The 14,983-nt window shown below is 39.8% G+C and overlaps 1 protein-coding gene across 1 annotated transcript in view; it reads right to left on the bottom strand.

Annotated features, from left to right (window-relative positions):
- LOC108358525 (ankyrin-3-like) overlaps positions 1-11,613 on the bottom strand; it is a 251,386-nt gene extending 239,773 nt beyond the window's left edge. Inside the window, 1 exon segment of the mRNA XM_017609928.1 lies at positions 11,210-11,613. The gene's annotated coding sequence lies outside the window, so the exon portion shown is untranslated.
- Positions 11,614-14,983: the final 3,370 nt, after the last annotated feature.

The following is a 14,983-nucleotide window of genomic DNA, read 5'->3' on the forward strand; positions in this document are numbered from 1 at the left end:
CCAGGAGTTGTTGGCGGCGGCGTGTGGGTGGTGGTGCGGTTGTGTGTGTTATGTGGTCTGTGGTGGCTGTGGTACGGGCTGTGGTGTTATTATGTTGTTGTGTTGTGGTGACTGTGTGAGGCTGCTGTGTGAGTGTGTGAGGCTGCTCGGGCGGACTGTGGTTAGCCGTGGAGGCTGCTCTGTTTGAGCAACAGGGGGCCACGTACGACGTGGTCCACTGTCTATGTGTCCGTAGTCCCGAGCAGGCTCTGAGGTGACTCCACCCTTCGCAGGCATTACACTTGACTGAGGTGGAGTTGTGGTATAATCGTCTCCGCCATACTCAGCAGGTGTATGTTTCTGGCCCTGGGTTTGACTCGATGCCAGCCCTGAGTAGGAGAATACGTAGTGAATGTAGCCCTATGGACGGACAACTTCTGAGATACTTCGCCGTCCTAAACGGGGTTAGATCGCCGAAACAATAGCCCTTGGTCCGGTGAAACCCGAGTCATTCCGGTACGTAGAACCGGCTGTCGTACGTCGTAATGGTCAGTTGTTTAAGGATCCCTATACTCTGAAGCTTCTTTATGTCACGTTAGTGAGATCTAGGCTAGAGTATGCGTCTTTCATTTGGCGTCCCTATCGGGCTGTCTATATAAACCAGATTGAGAAGGTTCAAAAAGTTTTTATTAAATTTTCTGAGCCTATACCTCCGTATACTTCTCGTTGTCAACTTCTTAATTTAAGTTCGTTAAATACTAGGCGTTCTTTCCTCGCAGCCTCTTTTGTAGCCAAAATATTGGAGGGCACAGTCGATTGTCCTAATCTTTTGGATAAGTTAGCATTAAACGTTTCGTCTCATAATCTGCGTCGTGTTTCTTTATTCTACCTGGGATTTCCAAAAACTAACTATGTAAAATTCTTGCCTTTGTTCAGAACCCTTTCTGAGCTAAATGAGCTCTCTGAATATGATCCGTCTCTCGCATTTGGAACAGTTCGTTTTGTCCTACTTAATTATTTTAGGTAGTGTATAAGCTCTCTTGTTTTATAGTCAGTAAGGAGTTTATTCCATTTGAATTAATAAATAAATTGCATAAATTGCATATGTATGTACATACATACAAGTAAAATATAAATAAATTTAAGTAACAAATACATAAAAAAAAAACCAAGTCAGAAGAATTTCAATTGCATCATCCGCGTCTTTCCTTTCCATGTTTACGCTTTGATTACAAAATCACTTATGAGCCGCTCGCCGTCTGTAGCAAACGACAGCGAGCATGTTGGCGCACATGTGCGCGGATATGTTCGTTGTTGTTGTTGTTGTTGTAACAGCATACAAATTCCCCAAAGAGATTTTGGGGAGTGTTGCTGCAGTGGCAGTCCTTGGCCAGATATAAATCTGGGTCGTGCCGGTTACGTAGACCCGACTGTCGTGGGAACGGGATGCACACCAACGTAGCAAAGCTTTGAACGATATGAAACAAAAACTGAAACGAAAGCAAATAAATGAAACAATTTTCATACTCTTATGTCCCGCTGAGACGTAGCAATGCTTTGCTCATTGTAAAAATACAAATATTTCGAAAATGGTTCATTGAATCTTAAATCTGAAAAGTTTGTGCAAGTTTCAGATCGAGCACTTTAATTTGATGTATAGTTTGGCATACATCAAGATAACTAACCGTTCAGCTATAGAAAAACTAAAAATGCAGATTGCTAGTACTTTTTACGCTGATTTTAACTATATAAATATTATTTGCCGCAATTAAAAAGTAAAGTAGATATAAAAGGTAAAACAAAAAAATTGTGATATTTTAAAATATTAATATTTTCGAAACTGCGTAACCGATTCAAAAGGTAATGATGTCAAAATAAAGACAATTAATTTATCTTCAAGCTGATATAAAACAAAAAGATGTCATAATTTTTTCATAAAATAACCTTCTTTTGGAAAACGTCCATTATCAATGCTAAATATTATTTAGAAAATGCAAGTTTATACCTTTAATTTGATATACATATTATATTATGATTTGCTTTTGAGTTTTCAGAATTCAGTGATAATAAAAAATATCACCCTTATTCCAGAACCCGAATTTTCGTAAAAATTTACATGCCGCAACCCTTGCGGAAAAATGTGCAGCATTGCCAGGTATCAGTTGTTTTTCGAACTCAGCTGTATGAAGGGAAACAAAGTGGAAAGGAATTAAAAAAAAGGGTGCGGTTTAGCAGCACTCCCAACTATTTCGGGCTATTCCGTCAAAGGGGTGGCCCGATCCAAAGAAAAATTCCACAAACTTGTAGTCAAGGGTCTACACATTATTTTAACACCCATTTCTGTAATTTTTGGTCACTAATTTATTAACAAATTGGGTTTGAAATATGCCCTTTTTTTGTAAAATTCGGAAATTAGCGTACATTTATCACTCCTATTCTCCTTAAAGCAGCCACTTCAGCAATATTTTAGTTGTTGTTGTTGTAGCAGCATACAAATTCCCCAAAAACTTTTTGGGGAGTGTTGCTGGAGTGACAGTCCTTGGCCAGATATAAATCTGGGTCGTTCCGGTTACGTAGACCCGACTGTCGTGGGAATATTTTAGTATTCCCCTTCACTTTACACTTTACTCGATTAGTTATAACCAGGGAACGGATTTTATGGAAATTGCCTTTTTTTCTGCTAAAGAGATAGAGTATATTCGATTAAGAATGTCCACGATTTAGCTTTCCCTGATTCCATATATAAACATTTGATGTTGCCTTTTTTAAGATATTTGCCTTTTTTTGCCTTTTCTACCTTTAAAAAAACGATTATAGCATTTACATTTTTTTTTAAGTTTAAAAAATATACACATGCCCATGCGGCTTATAGAAGCGCAGGGACCTCTTGCCAAATTAGTGTTGAAAAAATTCAAAGCCGTTTTCTCAGCTAACGTAGGCTTGAGGACAATAAGGGTCCTGATAATATGAACGTTTCAAACGTTACATATTTAAATTGGGCTCCCTTGTATCAACTTACGTCGATCGCACATTTAGTACATTCAAGGCTTTTCTACGCGAAAATCGAATCAAAATGCTGCCAGAAAACTTCAAAATGCATCTTGTGGTTCTATGTTACTACAACTATACAGATTAAAGTTTTATGAGTTAGAAACTCGAAAGGATAAAATAGTCAAAGATTCAAAGTACAAATTTTTCATATAATGAAACTAGTTCATAGTTTTTCTCTTTTTACTTGTAATATAAACATTTCTAAAAAAATATATTTTTTGATTGTTCTTCGTATTTTCTGTATTTTTTTAGTGCCTTATTTTGCTTTTTTAGCAATACCTTTTTCTTGCCTTTTCCTGCCTTTTCGCTATTTTATTTTGCCTTTTTTACAATACCTAGTGCCTTTTCCTGCCTTTTTCGCTATTTTATTTTGCCTTTTCCAGCCTATTTCGTTACTTTATTTTGCCTTTTTTATAGGTTTTTAGGTCCAAAAAATCCGTTCCCTGGTTATAACTTTCTTTACGACTTCAACATTAACCAATTAATCACAATTCATTAAATAAGACCACCTTCAAAATCACGAGTCAGACTTTGATTGCATATGCAAATTAAATGGCGGAGTTCAGCTGTCAAACTCCAAAATATGCAAAAGAATGAGAGGCAAAAGAAGATAGGATATAACCCAGTAAGCATTAAAAATATACAAAGGTGTTCCTGCAAAAGGTGTTCAGCACCTTTTCTTCGCAAAGCAGAAAGGAGAATTCTACTCCCTGAGGGTTATAATCCCTAAGTGCGGCCGAAGGCCGCCTACGCATAAAGGTGTTCAACCCCCCTTCAAACTGCTCAATTTGGCTAAGAAAATTCCGTTTTCCCCCTTTTTCAAACAGTTCTCTAGGGGCCTGTACGGGGAGCCCAAGGGGGGGTTCGCCTTTTTATAAAGCGGGGACTGTCCCCTTTCTAGTGGGGGCTCTGCGTTGCCGGAGAAGAGGAGCTACCGCATGTCAAAGCTATACAATATTTTTTGGGCATATCACAGTATTTTTGCGCAGAACCCACATCAAAATTTGCAAAAAAGTGCGTATTGCAAACCGAATTTATTAATAATTTGAAACTTTTATTTTAAATAAAGGTTTAATCCTTTGATTACACGTGTATGTTAAAGTTTTTGGATTCGGGTTATGCGTTAGGACACAACAACCGAAAATCATAGTACAAATAACTAAACCGGACCCAAGTTTCTCGATAAGGGGCAACAAAGATTCTATTTTGCTCGTTTATATAAAGCAGTGGATAAAAATAAACGTATATGCGAAAGGCAAATTTATCTGTTTAAATAAACGCCACTAATATTTCCTGAAAACACACATCGATTTACATCTTTTATTTCGCCTCCGACACATAATTGTTTTCGTACAAAACTACGCAAAAAAGCTTACTCGTTCGATTTTAGGCATGCCATTGTTACGATTTCGAAAGTTCGAAGATACGATTCGGATTACAGCAAACCATTCCTACGATTCGTAGCAAAATCCGAATACGGAAGTGTTGCAGAATAGGGGTGTATAAATGCATGTATGTGCAAATGCATATTGTAGTTAATTAAACGGGTTGGCTTTCCATTCTGGCCGTTCGTTAAAGGGGCGGTAAATGGGCGTGGTACCTCTAACCCACCTTTTTGGAGGGAACGAACCGCCATTGACAAAAATGCCACCCCCGACCACCTAAGTCCCCTATGGTTCCCTAGAGCCGCAACAAGGTCCTGAAGTCGCTAGCCGGCAGTACTTGGGGCAAAGACAAAGAAACGTTGCTGGCAACATACAAGGCAATAGGCCGGCCGGTTGTAAACTACGCAGCACCAGTGTGGTCGCCGGGGACTAGTAGGACGCAGTGGACGAAGCTACAGGCAGTACAAAACACAGCACTTAGGACAGCGACCGGATGCCTCCTCCGTCACCAGAACACCACCTCCACGATGAGGCGAAAATGCTTCCAATTAGGGAGCACAACACGATGCTCGGCAGGGTTGTTGTAGCCGCTACAACAACAACAACATGGTTCCCTAGGGATCCCTTAGAAAAATGGGCAAAAATCACGATTTTTATTTGCGTTTTTTCGCTTGAAAAATGTTAAATATTCATTTGCACTAGACATTTTTATATACACATTTTTATATACAAGACATTTTTATAAACCACCCAGTAACCATAATAGACATCACTGGGGCGGCATCCCCAGGTTTACCACACAGAAAGGGAATTCTAGTTACCGCATCCTTTCCCAAGGCTACATCACTGGGGCGGTAGCCCCAGTTGGTGCAAACCAAAAGGAGAATTCTATTTGGTAAGGGTTATAATCCCTAAGTGCGGCCGAAGGCCGCCTACACAGAAAGGTGTTCTCTGCAAAAGGTGTTCAGCTTCGCTTCTTCGGCAATACAGGAAAGGAGAATTCTACTTTGATATGGTTATGATCCCTAAGCGCGGCCAAAGGCCGCCTACGCAGAAAGAAGTTCTGGGCAAAAGAAACTATGATATCACCCACACTTGTCACTTGCTTTTAAATGCTTTTAATTTTTTTATCACTGAATTCTTAAACCTCAAAAGTAGGTCACAATAAAATATGTATACCAAATTAAAGGTAAGAACTTGCACTTTCTAAATAAAATATATGTCTTTAGCATTCATTATGCACTTTTTTCTAAAAAAGGTCATTTTATAAAAAAAATTTTAACATTTTATTTGTTGTTTAATAGTTTTGGCTTAAATATATAAGCAAGCGAACACATTTTATATATCAACTTAAAGATAGATTAATTGTCTTTATTTTGATATTATTACTTTTTTAATCGGTTACGTAGTTTAGAAATTATTAATATCTTAAAATATCACAAAAATTTTCTTTAACCTTTTATATCTTCTTTACTTTTGAATTGCGGCAAATAATATTTATATAGTTGAAATCAGCGAAAAGTACTACCGGTTTTAGTTTTCCCATAGCTGAACGGTTGGTTATCTTGATGTGTTCCTATAGTTTGTCTCTGTACGACTTGCAGATCACTGGAAATAAGCGCCTTGTTTCCAAATAATATATAAATATGATAGTTTTTTAGTGCAGAACTTCTTTCTACGTAGGCGGCCTTCGACCGTACTTAGGGATCATAACCCGCAGTAAGTACAATTCTCCTTTCTGTGTTGCCAAAGAAGTGGGGCTAAACACCTTTCTGTGTAGGCGGCCTTCGGCAGCACTTATAGATTATAACCCCCAGCAAATAGTACTCTCCTTTCTGTATTGCCAAAGATGGGGGGCTGAACTCCTTTTGCAGAGAACACCTTTCTGCGTAGGCGGCTTTCGGCTTGCAAATACATATTTTTCATGGAAAGGTTTATATTTTTAATGCTTACTGAAAATAAGATATATTTCTTTTGTCCCTCATCCTTCTTGTATATTTTGCGATTTACAGCTAAACGCCGTCATTTAATTTTCATATGCAACCAAAAGCAGACGCGTGATTAATTGCTTAAAATTAAAGTTATAAGTAAGTAGTTATAAGTAATCGAATAAAGTGTAAAGTGAAGGGGAATATAAAAATGTATTGGTGAAGTGGCTGCTTTAAGGAGAATAGGTGCGATAAATGTACGCTAATTTCCGAATTTCACAAAAAAGGGCATATATCAAACCGAATTTCTAAATAAATTAGTGGCCGAAAATTACAAGAGTGAGTGTTAAAATAATATGTAGATCCTTGATTACCAGAGTCCGCAAATTTTTTTTTGGATCGGGTCACCAGTTTGGACCCCGATATAGTTGGGCAACTTACTAAACAGTACCCCATATTTTTCTTAATTCCGTACTCGGGGGTTACCAATCTAAACCCCACCCTTTTTCCGCCCATTTATACCTGGTTCCGCTAAAGTACACTATTACCAAAGTTTTAGTAATTAGTGATCGCCACGAGCCGATGACGGTAACAAAAGCTTTGAGACAAGTCACAATTTCAATTGATACGTCCAGATCAAAAGCATATTTATTTTTTATTTATTTATTTTTTAGTCTGTTAGACTTATATTGCAACAAAGATTTAACATTCTTATAATTAGATTTTAGATTTAAAATGTAAATATTAAATACAAAATACAAAATGCTCTACAGAAATTTTTAAATAACATTATTTCTTTATCACTGCAATTATTTTATGTCAATATAAACGCATGCAATTTCCTGGAAGTTATGTATACGGTTGGAAAGGCCAAGTTTCCAATCCGCGCTATTCTTTTTGGGTTACTCCATTTATTGATATCTCCTGGGTGGTCAGAAAGGCCGAGTTTTCGATCCACCCAGTCGCGCTTTCTTGACGGTTGACGGTTGGAAAGGCCTAGTTTCCAATCCGCTCGTTTATTGTTTATTATCTAAGGGTCTAGGTAGTCGGAAAGGCCGAGTTTCCGATCCGCCTAGTCTCGATATCTTGGTGGTTGGAAAGGCCTAGTTTCCAATCCACGCTATTGTTGATACATCACTATCTTGTAGGCTGCGTTCTACAATAGTGAAATAGCAGCCGCTTGAAAAGAGTGATAGTATCACAATTTTTTATAGCCTCTGGTAATTCATAGCCAATGGGTGTGTAATATTTATTTATTGGGTTGGGTTCCGAAAAGTATCTGTAGGTTAGGGGCTGGTACAAAAAAAAGGGGGCTGGCCCCGTCCACCTTTACAGCTTGAAAGAGCAAAGACCAAGGAGTTCAATGATATGCTTTTCTTTCTCCTCCGACTACAGGGCTCCTCAGGCGAGCCGCTTAAAATTGGGAAAAAATCGTTGGTTAGGGGAAACTTTCCAATACCGACGTCCATTAAAGGGGCGGTGGGCGAACGGGGAGTGGGCGTGGCACCTCCAACCACCCTTTTTGGAGAGGGCATAAACCATTGACAAAAATGTCTCCCCGACCATCTGGGCCCCCTACGGTTCCCTAGGAACCCCTTAGAAAAATGGCCAAAAATCACAATTTTTAAAATTCCTTTATGCGTAGGCGGCCTTCGGCCGCGCGCAAAGTATGCCACATAGATCGTTGCAGCTACAGCGCGAACCGAAAATATGGCCAAATTCCATCTTTTTGCGCGCGTTGACAGTCAGCCGGTATAATATTTATTTTGTTTCGTTCAAATTAGAAGTTTCATGCAGAAGCATAAAATTTAATTACATTGCTGATATTTGTAAAGGTAGATATTAAATATCACAGCAATTTTAACGAGTAAAAACAGTACGAAATTGTTTTCTTGGCGTTCATTATGGCATACCTTTTGCGTCTGGCGCGTTGCTGGCAAAGTTATATATCTGTGTTCGTATGGAATAGTAGCTTATGTTGTTGTTGTTGTTGTTGTAGCGGCTACAACAACCCCGCCCAGATCGGTTGGTATCTCAGTCGTTGTCGTCAAGTTCCACTAACGGCAACCCTAGGAAGCGTGCAGCTTCTGCGGGGTTTGCCCATAAGGACAAGGTCGTTAGGGATGTCGGGTTTGCCGGGCATGCGAAGAGATGTTTCGAGTCATGTGGGGTCTCTCCGCATGCCGGACATTCATTAGGCACATCCTCATTCAGCCTACTCAGGTAGGAGTTTAACCTGCTGCAGTAGCCGGAGCGAAGTTGTGCAAGTGTGGTGCGCGTCTCCCGAGGCAGATGAAGCTCCGTCTCGTCAATGTCCGGGGGTGGTGTGCCTAGAACGGCATTCACAGGTCTAGAGTCTACATAACTCGAGACTGAGTCCCTGTGAATGCCGTTCAAGGCCTGTCTGTAGGCTGTCGGGTCCAGAGGTTGCTTAATGAACCTCTGGACTTCGTCCGTTAGTTCATATAGATGCCTCCTGACGTGCCTAGGCGAGGGCTCCTCTGCAAGCAGCTGTCTGCACGGGTGGCCACTTCTGTGGGTCCCGATCAGGAACTGCTTGCAGAGCATTATATTGTGCTCCTTTACAGGGAGCATTTGCGCCTCGCCGTGCAGGTGGTGTTCAGGCGTCATCAGGAGGCATCCCGTCGCTGTCCTCAGTGCGGTGTTTTGTGCGGTCTGTAGCTTCGTCCACTGCGTCCTACTAGTCCCAGGCGACCACACTGGCGCTGCGTAGTTCAAAACCGGCCGGCCTATTGCCTTGTATGTTGCCAGCAACGTTTCTTTGTCTTTGCCCCAAGTACTGCCGGCTAGCGACTTGAGGACCTTGTTGCGGCTCTGTACTTTATTGACAATAGCGGTTGAGTGCGCAGAGAAGGAGAGCAGGCTGTCGAAAGTTACTCCGAGTATTTTGGGGTTATTCACCGTCGGAATTGGTGTGTCATCGACGTGAATCCCCAGCGGTAGCCTGACCTCCTTCGTCCAGGTTGTGAACAGGGTCGCGGAGGATTTCGTAGGGGAGAGGGCTAGACACTTTGCAGAAAGGCTTGCTGTAGTACAATGCGGCATTCACAGCATACGATTTCGAATTACTCACTGGTGCCCAGCCGTTGAAGAACTTTTGGTAAATAAGCGTGAAAGAAATAGTTTCGATACCAGCAAGTAATGTTGTTGTTGTTGTAGCGGCTACAACCCCGCCCAGGTCGTTGCAAGTAATATTCTTATTAGGTCTCATTAAAAAAATCCTTGTCTTTTAAAGAATAAAGGGAATGCCGCATTATACTAAAGCCAGCTTCCCAATATAAGCTAATATTCCATACGAACACAGTTATATATGTATATGGAATCAGTTTAAATCACACAAAGCTGCCACTTCGTTGGAACAAGGCCGGGTTTTCGGCTGAAATTTCCAATAATAGACAATTTCTTATTTCAGGCAAAGTATAGGGAATTTTTTAATGAAATTGGCAGGGGGTGTTGAGGAAGTGCGCATCGACCGATATTTTAAACATTTTGAGTAGAAATGCTAACAGTTTTATAGTTATTTGTTGTTAAAATTTCTCCATTACCTTACATATTTTAAAATGGTGGCGTTTAGCTGTCAAACTGCTAAATATACAAGAAGGATGAGAGACAAAAGAAAATATGATATAACCCAGTCAGCATTAAAAATATAAACCTTTCCATGGAAAATATGTATTTACTGTCCCTGTGGCTCCTTTCGCTGAGGGTTATAATCCCTAAGTGCGGCCGAAGGCCACCTACGCAGAAAGGTGTTCTATGCAAAAGGTGTTCGGCCCCCTTTCTTTGGCACCACAGAAAGGAGAATTCTACTGCCTGAGGGTTATAATCCCTAAGTGCGGCCGAAGGCCGCCTACGCAGAAAGGTGTTCTATGCAAAAGGTGTTCGGCCCCTTTTCTTTGGCACCACAGAAAGGAGAATTCTACTGCCTGAGGGTTATAATCCCTAAGTGCGGCCGAAGGCCGCCTACGCAGAAAGGTGTTCTACGCAGAAAGGTGTTCGGCCCCTTTTCTTTGGCAACACAGAAGAGAATTCTACGTAGTGAGGGTTATAATCCCTAAGTGCGGCCGAACATTTCTATCGCTTTTTTCTTAATTTCACAATATTGTTAGTTAATTTTTTTCCCCATCATTTTTTTTTTTCAAATCGCCTGATAACCAACTTGGGATAATTTCTTTTATTTAAAAATCCCACGTTTTTCGTTAGTTGGGTTATATTCCACTTGAAACTGCTCAGTTTGCCTCGGAAAATTACGTTTTTACCCCATTTTCAAACGGTTCCCTAGGGGTCTGTGGGTGGTCCCCAAGGGGGGGTGGGGCTTTTCGTAAAGTGGCGACTGTCCCCTTTCGAATGAGGGGGGTTTGGGGGCCCCGCCCCCTCCCCCTCCGCCCCCCACCCCAAAAACGGTGAGCCAATAACTAAACATTTCCCCACTTCACTAATCACTTTTCTTTTCAATATATATTTTCTTCATAAACAATCCCTTCATACCATTCCTTCCTACCCCACCACGGCAAATGTTGGAAATTTTCCATCTCACATATGTTTATACGACACAACAATGTATTCCATTAATTAAATATGGATTAGCTACACGATTCGAAAGTTGTCACGAAGGTCTTAGGTGCGTGAAATAGCAACCTTAGCAACTAACAACTGTTGAAATAAAATCCTCTAGAGCCACTTTTACGATATGGTCACAGCCCTCAAACACCCCTCATACACCGTTTTCCAAACCAAGAGTGTATTATACTAGAATTTTCGCCAAACAACTAAACATTTCGCTTAATATCTTTGACAGAGTCAAAAATAATTTTTACTAAGAATTTCACATTTCACATTTCGTACTTCCGTTTGTTTTTATTTTAATGTTGTAGAGCTGGTATTTCAATTTAAATATATTTTGAGTTATTACTACGCGTTTCGAACACAAAAATGTATAACATATTTTTGATGATCTCATTTATGAATTATTGAACCATTACGCCACATATGTATGTATGAATATGTAGTTATTGTCTACCAGCAGTTTAAACAGGCGATAGTTTAGTTTGATTGACCAGCAGATTTTTTGTGTTTGTTTCTATAATTTTTGCTCGCTCGCGTTCATTAGCATTCACTGTGTTGCACAATTCAAGTCATCAAACATAACTAGTGATGTTCCAATACAAGAATGATAGAATACAAGATTGCGCCGATTGCAGCAGAATTCGTGAGAGTAATTTTAGCGTGACTTCATCATAGACTTGACAACTGAGAGCGACGAGAAAGAGGGCGACTAGTGATGTGCTGAATTGTCCCCAATACTCGGTACCCAATACTTAAAAAAGATTTCGGTACCCTATACTTCCTTTTCGGTATCCGATACCGATTATTTACATTAAATCCTCGCCATTATATGCATTTCAGGTTTAGAAAAAACTTTCATTACTAATTTATATGATATCGGCTAAAACACTTGAACTTATCGCCACAAAAAAATATTATTTTATCAGTTTTAACCTTAGTCGATCCAAGGTTCAAGAAAAATACTTTGACGGATGAAGAAGCCTTTCAGGGGAGAGATTCTGTAGCCAGTTAGCGACAAGTTTCGGATCGATATCGCACTTGTTGACTTACAAATATTTGATATCAAACGTCGACAAAACCGATACCGATTCGAAAATTGTCGTTAACTGGTTACAGAATCTGTCCCAGGCCTACAAAAATGATATCGTCCGATTCAGCTGGAACAAAAATGCTTCAAACAAGTAAGGGTTTCTCTGTATTATGGCATCGAACCGACATATATACATATTTCATTTGAATCAGTAAAAAAGCTCTATTGGCTCTTACATTCGGGTTTTGTTAGGCGTTTTTTTTTTGGCCTATGTGCGCTTTTATTCGAAACCTAAATGTTTCGGTACCGAGTATCGAGAGTATTGGGTACTTAAAAGTATTGACTCAGCACATCACTACTGCCGTCTCTTCTACAATGACGTCACCAAAACAGCTGATGCTGTCAAAATCACTGAGAGCCGAGTAGCGGTATCGTTATCGGCGCCACCTCTGTATTCTCTCCATCCTGGTTCCGATACCAGTCAAGAATGATAGAATACAAGATTGCGCCAATCGAGCTGAGAGCAACTGGCCGTGACGTCAAAAAATACCAGTATGAGAGAGCAAGACGAACTCGACAAGAAAAAGAGGAAGCATCGGACAAAAGGCAGTATTGCCAAGTTTTGAATTTGAAAAAGCACAAAATTTTTATTGGTGTATTTTATAGACTTTATATGCATACATAATTTCATTGTAAGGATGCCGATTCAAATTAATAAAAATCAATGTTTCTTGCACGACGGTTGATTTCTTCTGGCATGATTGAAGGTGCTGCCACATATTTTGTTGTCGCTTATGATTGTCACTGTGCCATGATTTTGTTTAAATTTTTGTAAAGTTGCTTACCACACTTACGATTGCTATAAATTTTGCCTCCGTTTTTTTTTTTAAGATTTTCTAATTTGGTGTCTTCAAACTAAAAACAAAAGCACCAAAAACGCGCCAAGCACCAAACTCAAAAATTTTCGCGTTTTGAATACCCACTAAATTTGGTGCGAAAAGCATGAAGTTGGCAACAGGGAATGTAAACAAAAGTATTTTATGACGTCAGCGATTAGGTGGATGCTGTCAAATCGACGAAGAGAGGGTTAGCGGTCAGCGAATGGCGCGACCTTTATTTTCTGGATCGTGGATACCAGTACTTAGAGCAGTGTTGCCAAGTATTAAGTTTGAAAAAGCACTAAAACCCAAGGAAAAACGCTTTTTTTCTCGAAAAAAGCACCAAATTTTTACCGGAGTTTTTAATGGAGTTTACATGCATAACATTTTTTGGACGGATGCTGACAAGGCGATTTATATAAGGTGGTGTTGTTTCATCAGCTGTGAGTAGCGTTTGATTGTCCAAATTTTGAGTGATGCAATAATACAAGGTGTTATGTAAAAGATTTTAAATTAATTAAAGAGTTATTCGCAAAAAATACTTGGACTTTGCACTTTTCGCACCATGTTTGGATGAATTTGATGCAAATAAATGGAGTAAATGAAAGTTGTTCTCTGCAAAAGGTGTTCAGCCCCCCTTCTTTGGCAACACAGTAAGGAAAATCCTACTGCCTGAGGGTTATAATCCCTAAGTGCGGTCGAAGTCCGCCTACGCAAAAAGGAGTTGGACGCCTGGTTCCGCTAAAGTTCACTTTTACCTATTGTATTTGTTGAATCGATTCCACCCAAGGTGGCGCATTCTCGAAACCGCTATTTTGGTTTTGCCGACTTTGACATTTATGGCAATACGTAAACAAACTTTTTGTTTATAAAGAAGTGCGTATTGCAAACGTATTGTGTACCTTCAAGTGAAAAATCGAAGTAATTCGTGCGTTCTGAAGTAAAAAAAGTTTTATTTGTAATAAAAACTTTATAAAAATGTCGTGTCGTGTGTTGAATTGCAGCAGCCCTAGGGGCATAGTCCCCAAATGCAGTTTTTTTTGTTTCCCCGCGACGACGCCTTGACTAGAAAGTGAGTACAGTTCATGGTGAAATGAACTGAAGGTGGCGCATTCCCGAAACCGCTACTTTGGTTTTGCCGACTTTGACATTTACGGCAATACGTAAACAAACTTTTTGTTTAGAAACAAGTGCAAACTTATTGCAAACGTATTGTGTACTTTCAAGGGAAAAATCGAAGTAATTCGTGCGTTCTGAAGTAAAAAAAATTTATTTGTAATAAAAACTTTATAAAAATATCGTGTCGTGTGTTGAATTGCAGCAGCCGTAGGGGTAAAGCCCCCAAATGCAGTTTTTTTTGTTTCCCCGTGACGACGCCTTGGCCAGAAAGTGGGTAGAGTTCTGCCGGCAGGAGAAGCCATACAATTTAGACACCAGCGTAATATGCATGAAGCACTTTACGGACCACTTTTAAACACGACATGTTAAGTTGAAAACGTTGAAATGCCACAAATTGCAAATTGAAATCGGAGGTAAGCAAGCATCGACCACTTTCTGCAGGAAAACATGCGCTGCGACAAGATATTATCACTTTTTCGGCACCTGCAATACAAACACAAAAATTCTAAATAGTTAATTAATAAGACCTATTCTTTTGAACACATTTCAAGAGTGGTTGTATATTTTTTGTTAACGTAGTGCTTAATTTGCTATATTCAAAGATGGCTTGAGAAATTGGTGAATCGAGAAGAAAACACGTTTTCTCACTGCAAATTCACAACTGCCAACTCATTGTTCTTCGCCATATTCTTTGTTTACCCGTTGCCACAAATGTCATTCTGCGGGAATGCGCAATCTTGTATTCTATCGTTCTTGCACCTTATATATATTCGCCNTACCTTCAAGTGAAAAATCGAAGTAATTCGTGCGTTCTGAAGTAAAAAAAGTTTTATTTGTAATAAAAACTTTATAAAAATGTCGTGTCGTGTGTTGAATTGCAGCAGCCCTAGGGGCATAGTCCCCAAATGCAGTTTTTTTTGTTTCCCCGCGACGACGCCTTGACTAGAAAGTGAGTACAGTTCATGGTGAAATGAACTGAAGGTGGCGCATTCCCGAAACCGCTACTTTGGTTTTGCCGACTTTGAC

The sequence above is a fragment of the Rhagoletis zephyria genome, unplaced genomic scaffold, assembly GCF_001687245.7.
Source record: "Rhagoletis zephyria isolate East Lansing unplaced genomic scaffold, Rhagoletis_zephyria_1.1 Rzeph_scaffold_00267, whole genome shotgun sequence".
Taxonomy (NCBI): Eukaryota; Metazoa; Arthropoda; class Insecta; order Diptera; family Tephritidae; genus Rhagoletis; species Rhagoletis zephyria.